We start from the raw sequence: 15550 nt of genomic DNA on the forward strand, positions 1-15550 counted from the left end.
CTCTGTTTCTCAAACACCATTGAGTCACACTGAACCTCCTCCCCCCCCCCCCCGAAAAACTGCTTCACAGAGCTCCCTGAAGAAAGAAAAAAGTCCCTGGACAGTGAAACAAACAATCCCAAAGTGGGTTGATCTCCTGCAAGCTCATGACTCAGTAACTGGGTAAAAAATCCTGGAGACCCTGGAAAGGAGAGGTCAGTCCAGGGGCTGCCTGAGGACTCAGCTGCTCTCAAGCCCCAGGGAGGAACTCCCTTATCAAGGCCTGGAGTCCAGCTGGAGCTATTCTGGACCTGACCCTTCTCAAAGTTCATGTCTGTTTGGATGGAGGTTTCTGATTCAGACAAATCTCTGCTTTCAGACAGCCCCTTGGAATACAGGGCTGCCAGTTGGCTTTACAAGGCCTTGCTGGATGTCCAGTTATGTCTGAACTTTCCCTATTTCCTTCCCCTCCGCTCCAGTACACCCATCTGCATCTGGCTTCCCCTTCAAACTTAGCCCCACATGTATTATATTGCAGCTCATTTCCTGGGATGCTGTTGCAAATGGCAAGAAATTATGAACAGAATTCCCAAAGGAAGCCATGCTGAAGAAAGAGATGAGAAAAAGGGAAACTTTGCCATTGCCATTTAATTTTTTCTGAGCCCACACTTCTTGTGTTGCTAGAGTTTCAGAGAAAAAGGAAGTGTGTACAAAGGCTGCCTTGAATAACAGGAGGATGCTGGCTCAGGCAGTGAAGGGTGAAAAGAAGAAGTAGGCACTGTGGGAGAACTGGTAAAGATGAGGTGCGTTAAGGAGGTGCTTCAGTCCCTGGTCTGCGAGCAGCGAGCAACAAGGACTAGACAGCCACTGAAACAGATGGATCAGGCAGTGCTTGAAGAACAGGCGTGGAATGAAAGACACTTGAGAAGAAAAGAAAAAGGGGATTTTCTCACAGAAGGGTAATTCTAAAGTGCAAACACCAAGGGATGGTGCCCCTGCTTCCAAACACAACCTGACAAATAGCAAAGGAAGAAAGCCAGAGTTCCTGAGTTTTGATCCTAATGTGGCACTAACTTCTCGACCAGAGCACCTACATATTGCAGGTGCCTCAGGCAGCTTTCAACTGCTAATGTAAAAACATGGAGCGGGGTCCTCAGAACTCTGTATAAACAAGTCAGGCTTGACTCAAGGGGATCTAAGAGCATTTGGTGCCTAATATCGCTGGCCAGCTTCTGACCATCTGAGAAGTGGAGCATGTCTCATCTGCCACAGACGATGCTGGGAGGTTAATAATGGTATTTCATGTCTGAGGTCCTGTGACAGAAAGCTGCCACGTAACACAACGCTTTATTCTACCCTAAAGCCAGAGTGTTCTCCACCCAAATAAATATGTATTTGTGTTGCCTGCCTCCCATTTTTAATCTACTAGAGATTCTTACCAGAATAATAATAATAAATAAAAATCTCTGGCCGTACAAGTGTGCCAAGAGCTTGGCTAATCAGCAGGATTCTAGTACGTCGCTACAGATTTTGGCAGCCTTGTGTCAAGAAAATGAGGCAACTCCATTCCTGGGAACCAGTGCGATGGAAAGCGCTTCCAGCTGATTTGGGTTGTTTATTCTAGGTGAAAGTTTGCAACATTTCCATTTGGTTTCACCACCACGAGCTTTGCCAGGACTTTTTCCCAGGCAATGAATGTTTTCTCATTTCTCTGCTTGATCTCCTATTTACAGGCTTAGTTGCCACATTGCTTTTGTTATTCTGGAAGGCATTTATTTGGTCAAGAACGGGTGGATTTCATTTTATGAGAGGTGCAACACTTTTGTCTCCTGTTGACTTCAGTTAGACTGAAGGACAAAACACCCACCAGCATGAGCAAAGAACACATAGTCTTGAAGAAGGACAGATTATGCCAGAAGAAAGGCCAGAACCTGAGCAGGAATGTATTAATCATTATTATTACATTTCTATGCAAGAAGGAAATGCACAGAAAATGCTCCTTGCATGGCTCTACAGTGCAGATCAGCCTGGTACAGGATGTTAGGCAGTACCTGCAGCCTTGCAGAGCTTTGGCCTAAAGAGATGAGGTCAGGCCAGCCCTGTTAAGAGAAGATGAGCTAACTGTGTACAGGGATTCCTCTCTCAGCTTCAGCCAGGCCTGCATAGGGGCTGAAAGTGTACTTCCAGGAACACACTGCTCTGTTTTCAGCCTAAAACAACTGTTTCCTCATTCTCTTTGTTCCTCTCTGTAATTTCTTCTTTCTGCAGCAATATAACCAAGTTCCACTTTGAAATGAATCACTGTTCTAATGCTCCTTAAATTAAGGAACTGACCATTCTGGTAGGACTCATGCTGACTAATTGCAGGTGTTGGTTAAATTTCCCCAATAAAACTTCTACTAAATCAAAGCCATTCCTAGCTGCGATTCAAATTCTGGGCATCCGAGGAGCTTAGAAGATTCAGTTAGGGTGGCTTTCTGAAGGGAAATCTCTCACAAAAATGTCCTAATCCATTGCAGCCTGTCTGAGAATTTGACCTTTTATTTCCAAATGCGGGAGGGTCATTGGCTGGCCAGATCAGCTAATTCCAGATCTTCTGACCAGTTCACAGGCTGACCCATTGTTTACAATATCCGTGTCTCTCAGAAGGAAGTGTTGCTGGCATTGCAATGAACAATCTATTCACATGGTCAAGTCAAGATCTGTCCCCTCTGTTGAAGAATCATGGTTAGGATGTAGATGTTGAAGTTGGGCCACTTCAATCAGCCAACATGTAATCCCTAATAATCCAGGTGTCATTGAAAATTCAAGTATCATCTGATCCCTGTGATACTAACTATGACCCAGAAAGTTCTCCACTTTCCTTTTCCCTGTTGTGCTCATAGGGAAAATAATGGACCCAGAAATATCTCTTCACCAGGACTACATACAGTTTGTTTGGGAGAGTTTTTTGATGACAGATAGACTTGTGGTAAATCACAGTGTGAGCCTCCAGACAGTGCAATGTGAAGCCCTAATTTGATGCCACATTTCCTGGGCAAGTCACGCAGCTGGGTGACAGTGGGAGCACCTGTGCAATGGGAGCAGCAGTCTCTTCATATGATGCTATTACTTGCTCCTCATTGGAGAGAGAGCTTCGAGGAAACTCTGCCACTTCCTACAACTTTTCGCAAAGTGTGTCACAGGAAGGCTTCAGTCTCCAAGTCCTGACGTTTAATAATAAACCTGCTGTTTATTTTGTGGAGCTCGTTTCCTAGACAGAGTACCAAGAAGATGTCATGAATACCTGTGTACTATACACACCTTTCCCATGGTACCCTGTGTTCCAGGCACCTGGCAAAGGCAGCTCAGCATCATCAGCCCCACCAAGGCGGAGGAAACTGCGGCACTGCTCATGCTGCAGTGAGGCAGAGGCACATCCCGGCACTCCTGGCTTTCTAGCACCTATGCCTCAACCACAAGGCCAAATTAGTACTGAAGGGACCTGTATTTTACTATCCCCTTCTTCTGCATTAATTAAAACACATCACTGCACACTTAAGCAATTTAAATGTTTTGGAACGAGTCTCGGGACGGCCAAGGGCGTTCAAAGTGAAGGGAAGGCTGGCAGCTTGCCCTCAGCTCGCTGGCTTGCCTGTCTATCACAAGCACACATCATGCATCACAAAATTGCGAGATCTCTGCAGACCCAGCGACCAGGCTACAGTTTAGAGAAGAGCTGAAGTCAGAAATCCCTGGTCTTCCTGAGGCTCCATCACATGGACTGGCTGCCAGTGTCTGTGCTGATCTTTTTTCAGTTTACATGGGGTTTTTTTACACCTCTCCTCTATAAGCTGGTGGGAACTGCTACTGTAATAGATAACACCAGCACCATGTTGTCTGATGGAAAGCCCTACTAGACCTGAGTTTGCTCTTGGGGATTTTTTGGGAGCTATTCAAGGCAAAAATGAGGAAATTAGTAGCACTTCAAATAAAATTCAGGGCTAGCAAAGACTGTGTTTTACCCTGGAGGTGATACTGAAGTTCAGAGTATAAGTGAACCTTTCCCCAAAGGTCTGTTTGCCTTTCTGTCACCTATTGGTCAACAGCAGGAGGAAGGACCTCAGGTGACCTCCAAAGCAGCTTGTGCACTGTGGACTCCAGGCAGCAGACAGCTGACTACAGTCTAGAATGGAAATGAAGGACTAATTTGCCCAGAGACATTCCCTTTTGTATTTTAAAGTAATGCAAAGTGTCTTTTCACTTTCAGTTCTGGATTTGAGACCTAAGACGAAGAGTCACTGCCATTAGATCCACATCATCACAATTGTAACATCAAAACAAGTGCTGTATTAAAAATAAACACAGCAGGCATTCACTGACTTGATTAAAATGCATACATATGGGTGAGGTCATCTTAATAAATGCCTCATGCACAGACATCTGCATTTCTTACCATGGCCCTAGGCTTGGAGCAGGAACACTATATATCCACAACTACCTGCTCGTGTGCAGTTGCATCAGCCCAGGCTCTCTGGCTGCTCAGAACATCCACCACAAGTGTCCTTATCACATTCCTGTGCATCGACCTCCCCTTAACACTCACAAAGACTAGAAAAATTACATCCATGGTTTACCACACTATCAGAACATCTCTGATCTCTGATCAGGCCACTGTGTCAAGGTCCTCCATCTCCTCTATCAATCTTCTGAAGGCACATCGTGATGCTGTTTGGAAATAACTCAGTGAAAGCAATTCTTTTATTTTGCCTGTGTGCCTGGAAAAGGTTCCACTAGTTAAGGGGAAGTAAAGGACTTTCCAGAATGATATGAAAAACTGCAAAGCCAATAATGTCCATCATCACAATGATGAAAATCTTCTGTATGTTGCAGGAAGAAAAAAACCAAACAAACAGAAAAACCCAAACCAAACCAAACCACAACAACAACAACAAAACCAAACAAACCAAACCAAACAAAAAAACTAGGACTTCTTAGAAGTCTTTAGCTTATGTGCCTTCCTAGCTCATCCTGCACCAAAGCTTCTGCACTTCCCACTATGATCTGCCAAGCCTCCACAACTCAGGTGAAACAACACCTTCTCTGGCAAGCAACAAGCAGCAAAGCTTGTGCCACAATGGCTCTCCTACATTTTGGGTACCTCCCCACGAGTGCTGCCAGAGCCAGTCACCCCAGGCTACAGCCCCCACTGCTGTTGGTAAGGCATCCAGACCACAGTCCAGAGATAGACCTGTTCTGGGAAAGGATGTAGGAGGGATGTCCCTAACTGACTTTTGTCTCTTGCTCATAGGGCTGTAGGTATCCCACCTGCAGAGTCCCTGCCTGACTCTGGAGCACCTCTGGGCTATCCCAGGTGTCACTGTGAGAATACCAGGGCTCTCCAGTATCTCATCTTCCTGGACAGGGAAGAGAGAGGGTTGCATTAAATATAATTCATAGTCCTGTGAAACTGTTATTCACTTTATTTTCACCCTGATGCCTGAGAGCTCTTGGGAAACATTTCTGCTTGTGATAGTTGTATGTTCAGCAACATACAAGAAAATGAAGCTGCCAATAGCTTTTGCAAAGTCCTGGACCGCTGGAGCAATGAGAATGGTGTGAGTGGACAGGGAGACCTGTGTCATCTTCTTGCAGAAGGTGTCACAGAAGACAAAAGTCCCAAAATACAGCACAGAACACATATGCCTGCCCTGAATGCTGAGACAATATTTCTGAGCATGACTTGTGTTGTAATGATGGCGATGCTCTGGGGCAAGAGGAACACAGCTGGGGAGCCAGGGCAGCCTCCACTAGTGATGTGAGACATGGAGACACAAACTGTGTGCACAGGCAGCCCAGAGGCATCTGCCACACACAGAGAGGCCATGTGGCAAAGCCAGAGGTGCAGCGTGGGTGGTGGGAAGGGGGGCATGTCACCCCCAGTTCTGCTGATAGCACTGCTCTTCTCCCACCCAGCCATGGGAGATGGGTGACCACCAATGGCCTGGGCCAGAGCCCGGCCTGATTTCCCTCCTCTGATTCCCACAGTGCTTGCATCAATGGATCTTGTCCTAAAATGTTTATGTAAATCCTATCTCCACACTGATCCTCCAGACTCAGGCTCACGTTCTCTGCAGGATACACCTTCTTGGTGGATTTTTTCTGGGTCTCTGGTATAGGACGAGCCATAAATTAGCCTGGGAACAGCTTGCTTTGCTGATGTGTATTTTCAACCTCAGTTCCATTTTAATATATGATAATATAGACGGTACTGTCCCCAGCCAGGATCCAGAAGGAGTGAGATGATTAAAAATAATTCATCTTACACTGAATTAAACAACTGAGAGCCTCAGGAACAGTCCCATTTGAGTTTGGTACAAATCATGGGTGACAATCTGGGTCAGTTTTTATTGGTCCTGCACCTTTCTGCCAGCCCTAAATCTGCCAGCCATTAGATAGGTTTAAAAGGAAGCGACAACAAGGAGACAAAAAAGGTCAGTCTCTATTCTAGAAGGTAATAGAAGGAAAAGGGGAGACAGGGCAGGGGAAGGCAGCATGTCCTGGCAAACATGCAGGAGGTGATGTTTCTCCAGGAGAGAGATAGACAGCAATGCACTGGGTTCTTTGGAAAGCAAACAGGCTGCACCTGGAGCCCATTCTGCTGTTTGCTGAGAGTCAGCAGCCTGGACCAGTCGTGGTTTCCTCTCTGAGTCTTGCCTCTGCCCACAGTGACATACAGAAACTGAGGGAACGGAGATGAGACATGCCTGGCACTTTCTGACCATCCAAGGCACCAGGGGCACAGGGCTACATTGCCCACCCTTCCACTAGGAAAGTGGCAGCAGGTTTCCCCTTCCAGTCACCTCTGTTGAGCCAAAAAACCCTGTGTGCATGCCATCCCCCATCTCAGGAGGTCTGTGTGTTGCATTCCCCTACCTTGGATTGAACCACCTCACTTCCGCCTCCCGGAAATAACACAAGCAAGAGTGAGAATGACTCATCTTTGCATATGAAGACATGTATATGCACACACACGAACATATCTTACATGTTGAGAGCCTGGGGCAAAAATTTCACCCAGCTTTTGAGCTCCCTGGTTCACATGATTCTGTGAGGTCTAGTGAAAAAAATAACAAACAACAAAACACCAAAAAAAAACCCCAGTAAAAAACAATCAGAACAGTGCCAAAATAGTAAAGAATTAGCAAAATTAAAAATGAAATCCTGTTACCATGCCTTTAGTTTGAAGGAAAGCTTTCCTCCTAATGTCTATGCTTACACTTATGTCCTGCATGATCTCAAACCAGCATGACTCTCTTTAGTGAGCGGGGTGCTGGCTTGCTCTAGGACTGGCCCACGGATGACTGCTTCAAATCCATTTGTGCCTTATAAATCCCAACCACTGCTATTAACTTGAGAGTTGGGTAGCTAGTTTCTTTCCCTGTCTTTGTAAATAGCTCCTTTGACATGGTTCCTGGCCAGTGATGCTGGTAATGGACACTACACACACACCTGTGCCATCAGTTTGAGGCTGAGTGAGGACAGTCAGATGACATTTGCCCAGACCATTTCAGAAGCTTTCTAAACTCATCCTCTTCCATAAAAGTCCCTGGAAAGATGCAACATCCCAACAAGGGTTTGTGAAGCTTTGTGGTTGTGTCTGGTGTTTCCTTGTCCCATTTTCCATGGGGTTGCACAAAATCCAGCGTTGAACAACTTCACCAAGGACACAGAGACATAGAATCATAGAATCATATAACCAATTAGGTTGGCAAAAGCCTCCAACATCATCAAGTCCAACCGTTAACCCAGCACTGCCAAGCTCACCACTAAACCGTGTCCCTAAGTGCCACAACTACACATCTTTTAAATACCTTTTTAAATATTATGGCCAAGCACATAATATTTAAATAATTTAAATATTATGGCCAAGCACATCTGAAGCTAGAGATCCCCACTACAGCTGAGGCCATGTGCAGTTCCCAGTTTCAAGTAGAAGAAGGCAACGGAGTTGGGCCCTTGGCCACCAAAACACAACAGTCAACATCAGCATTCTGTGGTGGGGAGCTCAGCCCTGCTGCCAGCCCTCCTTTCTGCCTTGGCACGTGGGATTGTTACTGCAGCCTCCCTCAGCCAGCAGAGCCAAATGTGGCAATATGGTGGGTCTTGAAAAAAGGGAAAACCTTAATTATCCTGCCAGAAAAGGTGAGCTGGCAAATGGGTCTTGCTGCCCAGAGTGTTTGCAGCAGGGAAGAGAAATCAGTCATCCACCATCATGTTGTTGTGACGGGCCATGACAAACATCCCGAGGCAGCTGTGTCTGGTGCAAGAGTCATCAGATGGCATAGCCTAGTAAGAGCAGCTGCTCCCTTTTCCTTGGGTCAGAGACCCTTCTCCACAGCAGCCCCCACAGCAACCACTCGTGCCCTGGCAGTGTGACATGATGCATTTCCTCAGCTCTTGGGAGGATGTTAAGTTCAGTGACACACATTCCAGCCAAGCTACATTGTTTAATAAAGAGCACAGTAATCACAGACATCAGCTGAAGAGGATTAAGGTTGCCTTCACCATCCAGGGTATTTTACCTATATCTCTTTTCTACATTTTCTCTTCAGTCTTTCCTCCTCAGGACTGCTCTTGCTGGTTCTCTCATGAAGAGCAGAGTGAGTGTGTGAATGGTACAACTGCAGAGGAAGGAAGTGGTGTTGCTGATTCAATAGAGTGTGTTTTTCCTTCTGAGTCAGTACAGAACAACTGTCTCACTGTGCTCAGAATGTATTAGAACAAGAAGTCTGCCCCTGGTATGTGTGGGCTTGTGTTTTAATCTCTGTGACCCAGAACATGTAAAGGTTGCACAGAAGGGATTTTAATTATCTTGAAAGTTACTAAAGTCCAATTAAAACTGCAGAGTCACCACAGCAGGTCACCCATCCACTGTATCACTCTGTGGACCCATTCTGTGATATATCTAACAATCACAGGGCATGAACCTGCTTCTAGAAAGCAGAACATGTCAAGAAGCAGTGTTGTTAAAGGGCAGGTACACGACATCTTCAGACCACACAAGTTCCTGTCTAGAACTGTAGCTGGATCCCATGAAGAGGCATCCAGGAGACAGCTGGGAGACTGGAGATAAAATGTGAACAACAATGAAATAAAACTATTAAGCTGAATTTCCAGAATTTTCTGCATTACGTAGATCAGAGGTAGGAAGCCTGAAAGAAAATCTGAGGTTTTCTGGACCACTCAAGACAAATACTGAAGAAATGGAAATTACACAGCAGCTAAATTATGACTTCATTTCAGACTTCAACTCTCTATTGGGTCTGGCTGAGATGAAGTTCATTTCCCCATAGCAGCCCTCTCAGTGCTGTGCTTTGCATTGGGAGCTAGAAGGGTGTTGATAACACACCGGTGTTTTGGTTACTGCTGAGCACAGCATCAGCACTGTAACATTCCTTCCTCAGTCGAGGGCAGGATTCTGGGAGGGGACCCAAGTAGGCCAGCTGACCCAAACTGACCAAAGGGATATTCCATACCTTATGACGTCAGCTCAGATATAAAAGCTAAGGCAAGGAGCAGGAAGGGGCGGCATTCATTGTCTCCAATGGCTGCCCACTGAGGAACCATTATGTGTGCCAAAGCCCTCATGTGATGTAGAGAATAAACCGTGTTGTCTTTTGCTTCGCTTTTGCATGTGCGCGCTTTTGCTTTGCTTTTGCTTTAAAAAAGTGCCTTGTCCCAACCCACAAATTGTTTTCCATCTTACTCTCTCCCCTGTCCAGCTGGGAGTGACAGAGCAGCTGAGTGGGCACCTGGCATCCAGCCAAGGTCAACCCACCACAGTTCCGCAGGCTATCATGGAGATATCTGGTTCTAACAGGAAGAGATGATTTGCTGGTACAGTGAAAACTAAAAGAAGAAATGTTGGAAACAACTTGGGAGAAAGTCACACCAGTCATACTGCCCATGCAGAGGATCCAGTGGGAGCTTTAGGGGGAAGGAGCCAAGATACTTTAAAGAATTGCGGGGATCCATTCAAATCAGTTCCTGTGTCATGGGCTGGAGGATAGCAAATGTTTTGATTAGTATTTTTGTTTACAATATTATTTAAAACATGAAACAGCCTCTGATTTCAAAGTTTCATGCACATTTCTCACAGGCCCAGGCTGAAGGAAATGTGGGTAGTGTCCTCTTTCATGCGACTTTCTATTGAGCTCATTTCACCTCAAAGATTTGGGTGAGCCTGAACCCAAAACTGAAAGCAAAACTCAAATGGGCATAAAGGTAAGGCAATGGAAAGTGATTGCCCAAGCCACTGTGAACTGAAACTGCCATGTTATGCACAATGCAGATGTCAGAAACCCATTGAGCTCACACTGCAGCATCCTGAAGCAGGGGGGGACTCTGGCTTACAGCTCTGAAGTTCTCGTAAGCAGAACAGGCTTCTCCATAAAATGTTTAAAGCAACTGATGGTCAGAGTGATCCCAGGTGCTGGATGACCACCAGGGATCTCAGTACCCTATATATGCAACTGTGTGAAGTGTCTAATTCTCTCCTGGCCTCTCCCGGAAACCTGGTCACCATGTTACTTCTGTGCTTTTCACTTGGGCAAAAAAAAATCTGCCGTGTATGGGTTTATTTTTATTACTCCTGAGCCATGGATGAGAAAGAATGGGTATTTGCTTGGGGCAGTCTTGGGCTCAGTGCCTAGTTCTTGATTTCAGCGAAGGGATTGTGGGCTGAAGGATCCCACTGCTGTGGATGGGCTGCCTGGCAGAGCTCTCTCTCTCTCAGGTACACCTCAAATTTTTATTGTAGAGAGCTCTTTTGTGCTAGGGAAAAGAAATTACCAATCTGAGTTTCATGCCACTTTAAAATAGTCTAGGCCAAGGTTGTCTCAAAAAAAGAGTGTCTCAAGGATACCGCTGCAGGCTTCAAACCTGATTCAATAGCTTGCTGTCTTTCTGTAAAGTGCTTTTGGTGCTCTGCAGGAACAATGTGGTCTCTGAAATTAAGTACAATTCTTTGGCAAATATAAATTAGGTGGCAGCTGAAATACACTGTTCTCAAGGCTTTCCTAAAATGAAACAAGGTGGTCCTAGATTTGAAACACATTATATTTATACTGTTACCTTTCCATTCTTTACTCCCCACCGAACTCTCCTCACTTGTTCTGCTCTTAAATCACATTTTGAAACACCAGCATATGTATGTGCACAGACACACAAACACAGAGGCAGAGCCCTCAGGGAGGCTGTTGTATTGCAGCACTTGGTATGGTTTCATGATATGAATGTGCTGCTCTATGAGCTGCTGCCCACAGGCTGTGGCAGGAGCCTTGCAGGTCTGGGATTCAAACCTGGCCAAAAGTCATACCGAAAAAGGTGAAATCGCAAAAAGAGAAAGCTGACCACGGCTGCTCCTCCGTGCCGCTGACAGCCATCGGCCGGGCGGGTCTCTGCACCACAGCCCACAGTGCTGCAGCTGCAGCTGATCGAAACTCTGTCTTCACAGGGAGGCCAGTGGTCCCCCAGGTGGGTGCATTTCAGCTCAAAATCTGATGGCAATCCTTTCGTCGGTTAAAAAAAAACAACAATGCACTGAAAGCAGCATAAACATCCCCCAGGCAACAGGCATTTTCTGGGAGCTGGTTGAATAAATTCATAGGTGCAAGAGAATGACCAGCCCCACTGATTACAAAGCTCTCCTCCTCCAGAGAGCAGCGACAGTGAAACACAGGGGCTGTGTGAGGCTTTAACGTGGCCACAGTCAGCTGGAATGAGGGAATAGGAAGGAGGGTGAAATGGCTCTGCAGCCTGTCAGCCCACATGATACTGAACTGGACAGCAAATATGCTTTTACCCACAGGAACAGCTTTGCCATCCAAAATCCAGTGCAGGAAGTTAGGCAGACAGGCAGATGCAGAACTTTCCAGTGGGTGGAGGTCCAAGAGTGAGCCCTGGGCTGAAATGAGTGTGTTGGAAGTGGGGGAACTGTCCAGCAGGACACAATGGAGGAATTGGCTAAAGACAGTGAAGGAGGAGCAGTCAGACAAGCACCCTGCTTCCAGCATTTTACAGTAAAAGCATTGCAAGGCCCCAAATGGCCCCCCAGAAATTGTTTCTGTCAGTGTCCCAGGTTTGGTAGGCCTCTGGAATGTATTTCTCACCCACATTCAAGAGAGTTTGGCTTGTTTAGTCTAGCAAAACTAAGGAGGAGAGGGCATAACTTTGTTGTCTGTAAATACACCAGAGGCTGGGGTGGGAGAAGACCTATCCAAGCCAAAAGATCCTGTTGGTATGAGGCCAAATGCGGGATCAGTTGCTGTATGAGAACGTTGGGGTTAAAAATTAGGAGGAGGGTTCTAGCCCACATGGAGTTTGACAACAACTGCCTGCAAGAAGAGGGAGCTCCAAGGAGTGGCACTACCGTGAGGATGAAGCTTGAGTAGTTTTTGGGGAGGATTGTAAAATACTGCATGACTGGGAACTGGGAGGCCCATTATACCTGGAATAGGGGCAAAGAAAATGGCACTGAAAATGGCACCAAAAATGGAAAAGCAAGAACTTGAACAGAGCTCTGTGGAGAAGGCTCACAGAGAACAGAGAAGAACGCATTTCCAGATAAGCAATGGCTATGCTCCACTGAAAAGGGAAAAAGAGGCCAAGAGCTTTCAGAAGCATGGGTGAAACATCTCTCACCTTCTCAACAATGTCTGGGGTACTGTCTCTCTGGTGAAACGGCCCATATTTATCCATGCACCACATGCCTGGAAGGCAGTGCTGGCCTGTAGGTAGAAAAAATAAAAATCCAAAGCATTTCTGTCTTCCCATTACTGCTTTTTGAAACATCACAGGTGTACCTCCTAGATCAGTACAGAGGATTTCCACACCTCTGAAACACAGAAGAAAGATTAGGGAAAATCAGTCTGCAAAAAACCATCTGATGGCTTTCAGGTGGGACTTCCCTCTCTGTACTCATCTAGTTACAAGCATAAAAGCATCTGCAGAGGAGAAACTCATGGGTCATGGGGAGCTCTGTGCATGTGGGAGCAGTGAGCCTTTCCAGTGGGTGACAGAATAGGTGTAGGTACGTACCCCTCCTTACCCAACCTTACCACTCCAATTGAGCCACAGCCTTGAAATGGGAAATGAAAACTTTTGCTTCAGGAAACACACTACATCCAGGAGAAGGGTCCCAGATGACAATGTTTCTTCTATATCTCAATGGCACCATCTCCTTTGTGGCTAAGAGAAAGTCCTCTGCTGGAAAGATTTTTGAGGGGTAAACACAGCATTTCAGAAAATAGAGCCTGCCTAGGAAGGAGAATAGTTCCACTGTGCTACCCCAGAACAAGTCCCCCAGCTGGTATGTGTAAAACACCTTGATGTTTTTTTCCATGCTTGCATTCTTTAAAACACAGATCCGGACGGAATACATTGCGGGTGGGAGACTGTGCAGCCAAACAGCCTCACTTATTTCTGGGGAGAGGGGAGTGTGCCTTCAGGTATTAATCTGTGAGTGGGAGGGAAGGTGAAAGCTGGGAAATCCATGTGTGTATCCATGTCCATGTTTCCAAACACACATATATAAAAATGTGTATACACACGCAGGGAAAACAAAACAAAACAGAACAGTCCATTGCACACGATCCTCCCCTGGGGAGAGGGCGAGAGAACAAACAAGCAGCAGATGTGAGCCATGTCACCGCGCCTAACGCTGGAGGAAGATCAGATCCCGTGGTGACAAGGTGGTGTGAGAAGCCACCAGAGTAGGAGACAGAAGGAGACTCCTGAGGCAGAAGAAGACCACAAGGCAGAGAGGTCCATGAGGTGCAGATACACAGGCTGCTCTCCTCCCTTTGCATCACCCCACGGTGAAGAATTGCCTGGTACCAAAGTGGACTCTTAAGGGATGGCCCTGAGCCCCTCCATGGAAGAAGAGATGGGCCTGAAGGAAGGCTGCAGGGTAACTTTTTCACAGAAAAGCCCAGAACTGACCTGCCTACGAGCAGCCTTGAGCACCATGCCAATCCCAGTGCCAGGAGATGTGAGTTCCTGCACTGCCTGCAAAGAGCAGAAGTGAGAGAAAAAGAGACATCTTCTAGCCAGTTGATCAAAGATAATGAAAAGTTCTGTTTCTCAGTCAGATACATCTTTTTCTATCTTCCAGAAGAACATAAAGGGCCTTGCAGAACAAACAAGAACAGGGGCCCTCTGTCTCTGGCTTACCCTTTAGTGGTGTTCTGTGTTTCCTCATCCATCCTGGGGCAGTGGTGCTGAATGCTGATAAGGCCAGACTTGGACCAGCCTCAGTCAGACAGTTGGTGCAATTTGACTTTAGATAATACTTAATGATTTGTTTTTAGTATAGGATCAGGGTGAGTTGGGGTATTTGTTTTTGTTGTTGTTGATTTTGTTGTCATTGCTTCTCCCCCTCCTTCTTTTCCAACCAATTAGGTTCAATTTGTTTTGGCAGAGAACATGATTAGTGGGGCTGGGCTCCAGATGGTTGGGCGCTCAGCCGTTCACCATAAATAACACTGGATGAGCAGTGCTCCTGCATGTAAAGCTGGGCAACAAGAGGCTCAGGTCACCAGATCTGAGCATCCCATGGCTGGATTGGGGAGGACCTTACCTAGGCCCTTTGGAGAAGGCACTGAGTGACTTTTCCTTAGATATCTCCTGATATGGATTTGTTACTGCTCCCAGACTGCACTGGCAGGGCACCATTCACCTGGCTGTTCCCTCCTCTCTGAATTAGCCTCCCCTTGCTCTGTAAGCCCAGGGCTTGCTGCTGAGCCTTAGCAAACATGGAGAACATGTTTCTCCTTTTTGCCCTTGCAGCATCTTTTGGTTTGTCTGAAGACTGTCTGATCTTGCTCCTGACATGGATCCCAAGGCCAAGCACAAGGGAAGGGAAGCATTCTGTGGGGCTGATGAGCCTGGCCAAACTCCAGCATGGAGCAGCACAGAACTGCTGTGTGTCCCATGGGAACAGTCACGGCCAGGTCCTCTGTGCTGTCACTGTGGCAGCCAGGTCGCTGGATGTCCCTCAAAATTCTAATGGGGCTCTGTGGGAAGAGGACAGCAGTGTTTTGGGAAGAGACAACTTTGGTAAGGGAGCAGATGTCCAACTCCATCTTGATGTGAAACCTTAACAATTACCTTTTGTAACACGCTGTAAGATCTTCAATAAAAGAAGAATTTAAAGCCCAAAATTTATTATTATTGTTCTATCAGTATTTAAGAAATACTCAGTGAATTGCAAACTGAACAGCTACTCAACATTTTACATTAGCTTAGGCAGGCAACCGTTTGGTAGGAATGTCTTATGCTTTAGGACAAAGCTGATTGTTGATACATTTAGTAAATAACAGCTAAAAAGCCCCATTCTATACAATAGGTTTGCTACAGATATGACATGACAATTATGTTAAAGTTAAGGGGCAGACAGTACAGCAAGGAGGAAGTAGCTATGAAGTGTTAAAATGTCTTTGAACTGAGCATTTCAAGCCTTTGAACTGAGCTCTTTCCTGTCACCTCTCACTGCCACAGGCTGCCATGTTCTCCTCCATTTTCCCAGGGA

At 46.2% G+C, this 15550-nt stretch overlaps 1 long non-coding RNA gene across 1 annotated transcript in view; it reads left to right on the forward strand.

Moving 5' to 3' along the window:
* LOC113949099 overlaps nucleotides 1-15161 on the forward strand; it is an 86381-nt gene extending 71220 nt beyond the window's left edge. Inside the window, exon 6 of the long non-coding RNA XR_003528357.1 lies at nucleotides 14809-15161. This is a non-coding gene — a long non-coding RNA (uncharacterized LOC113949099). The remainder of the gene's footprint in view (nucleotides 1-14808) is intronic.
* Nucleotides 15162-15550: the final 389 nt, after the last annotated feature.

Source organism: Corapipo altera, unplaced genomic scaffold (assembly GCF_003945725.1).
Source record: "Corapipo altera isolate COAL_440 unplaced genomic scaffold, ASM394572v1 113, whole genome shotgun sequence".
NCBI lineage: Eukaryota > Metazoa > Chordata > Aves > Passeriformes > Pipridae > Corapipo > Corapipo altera.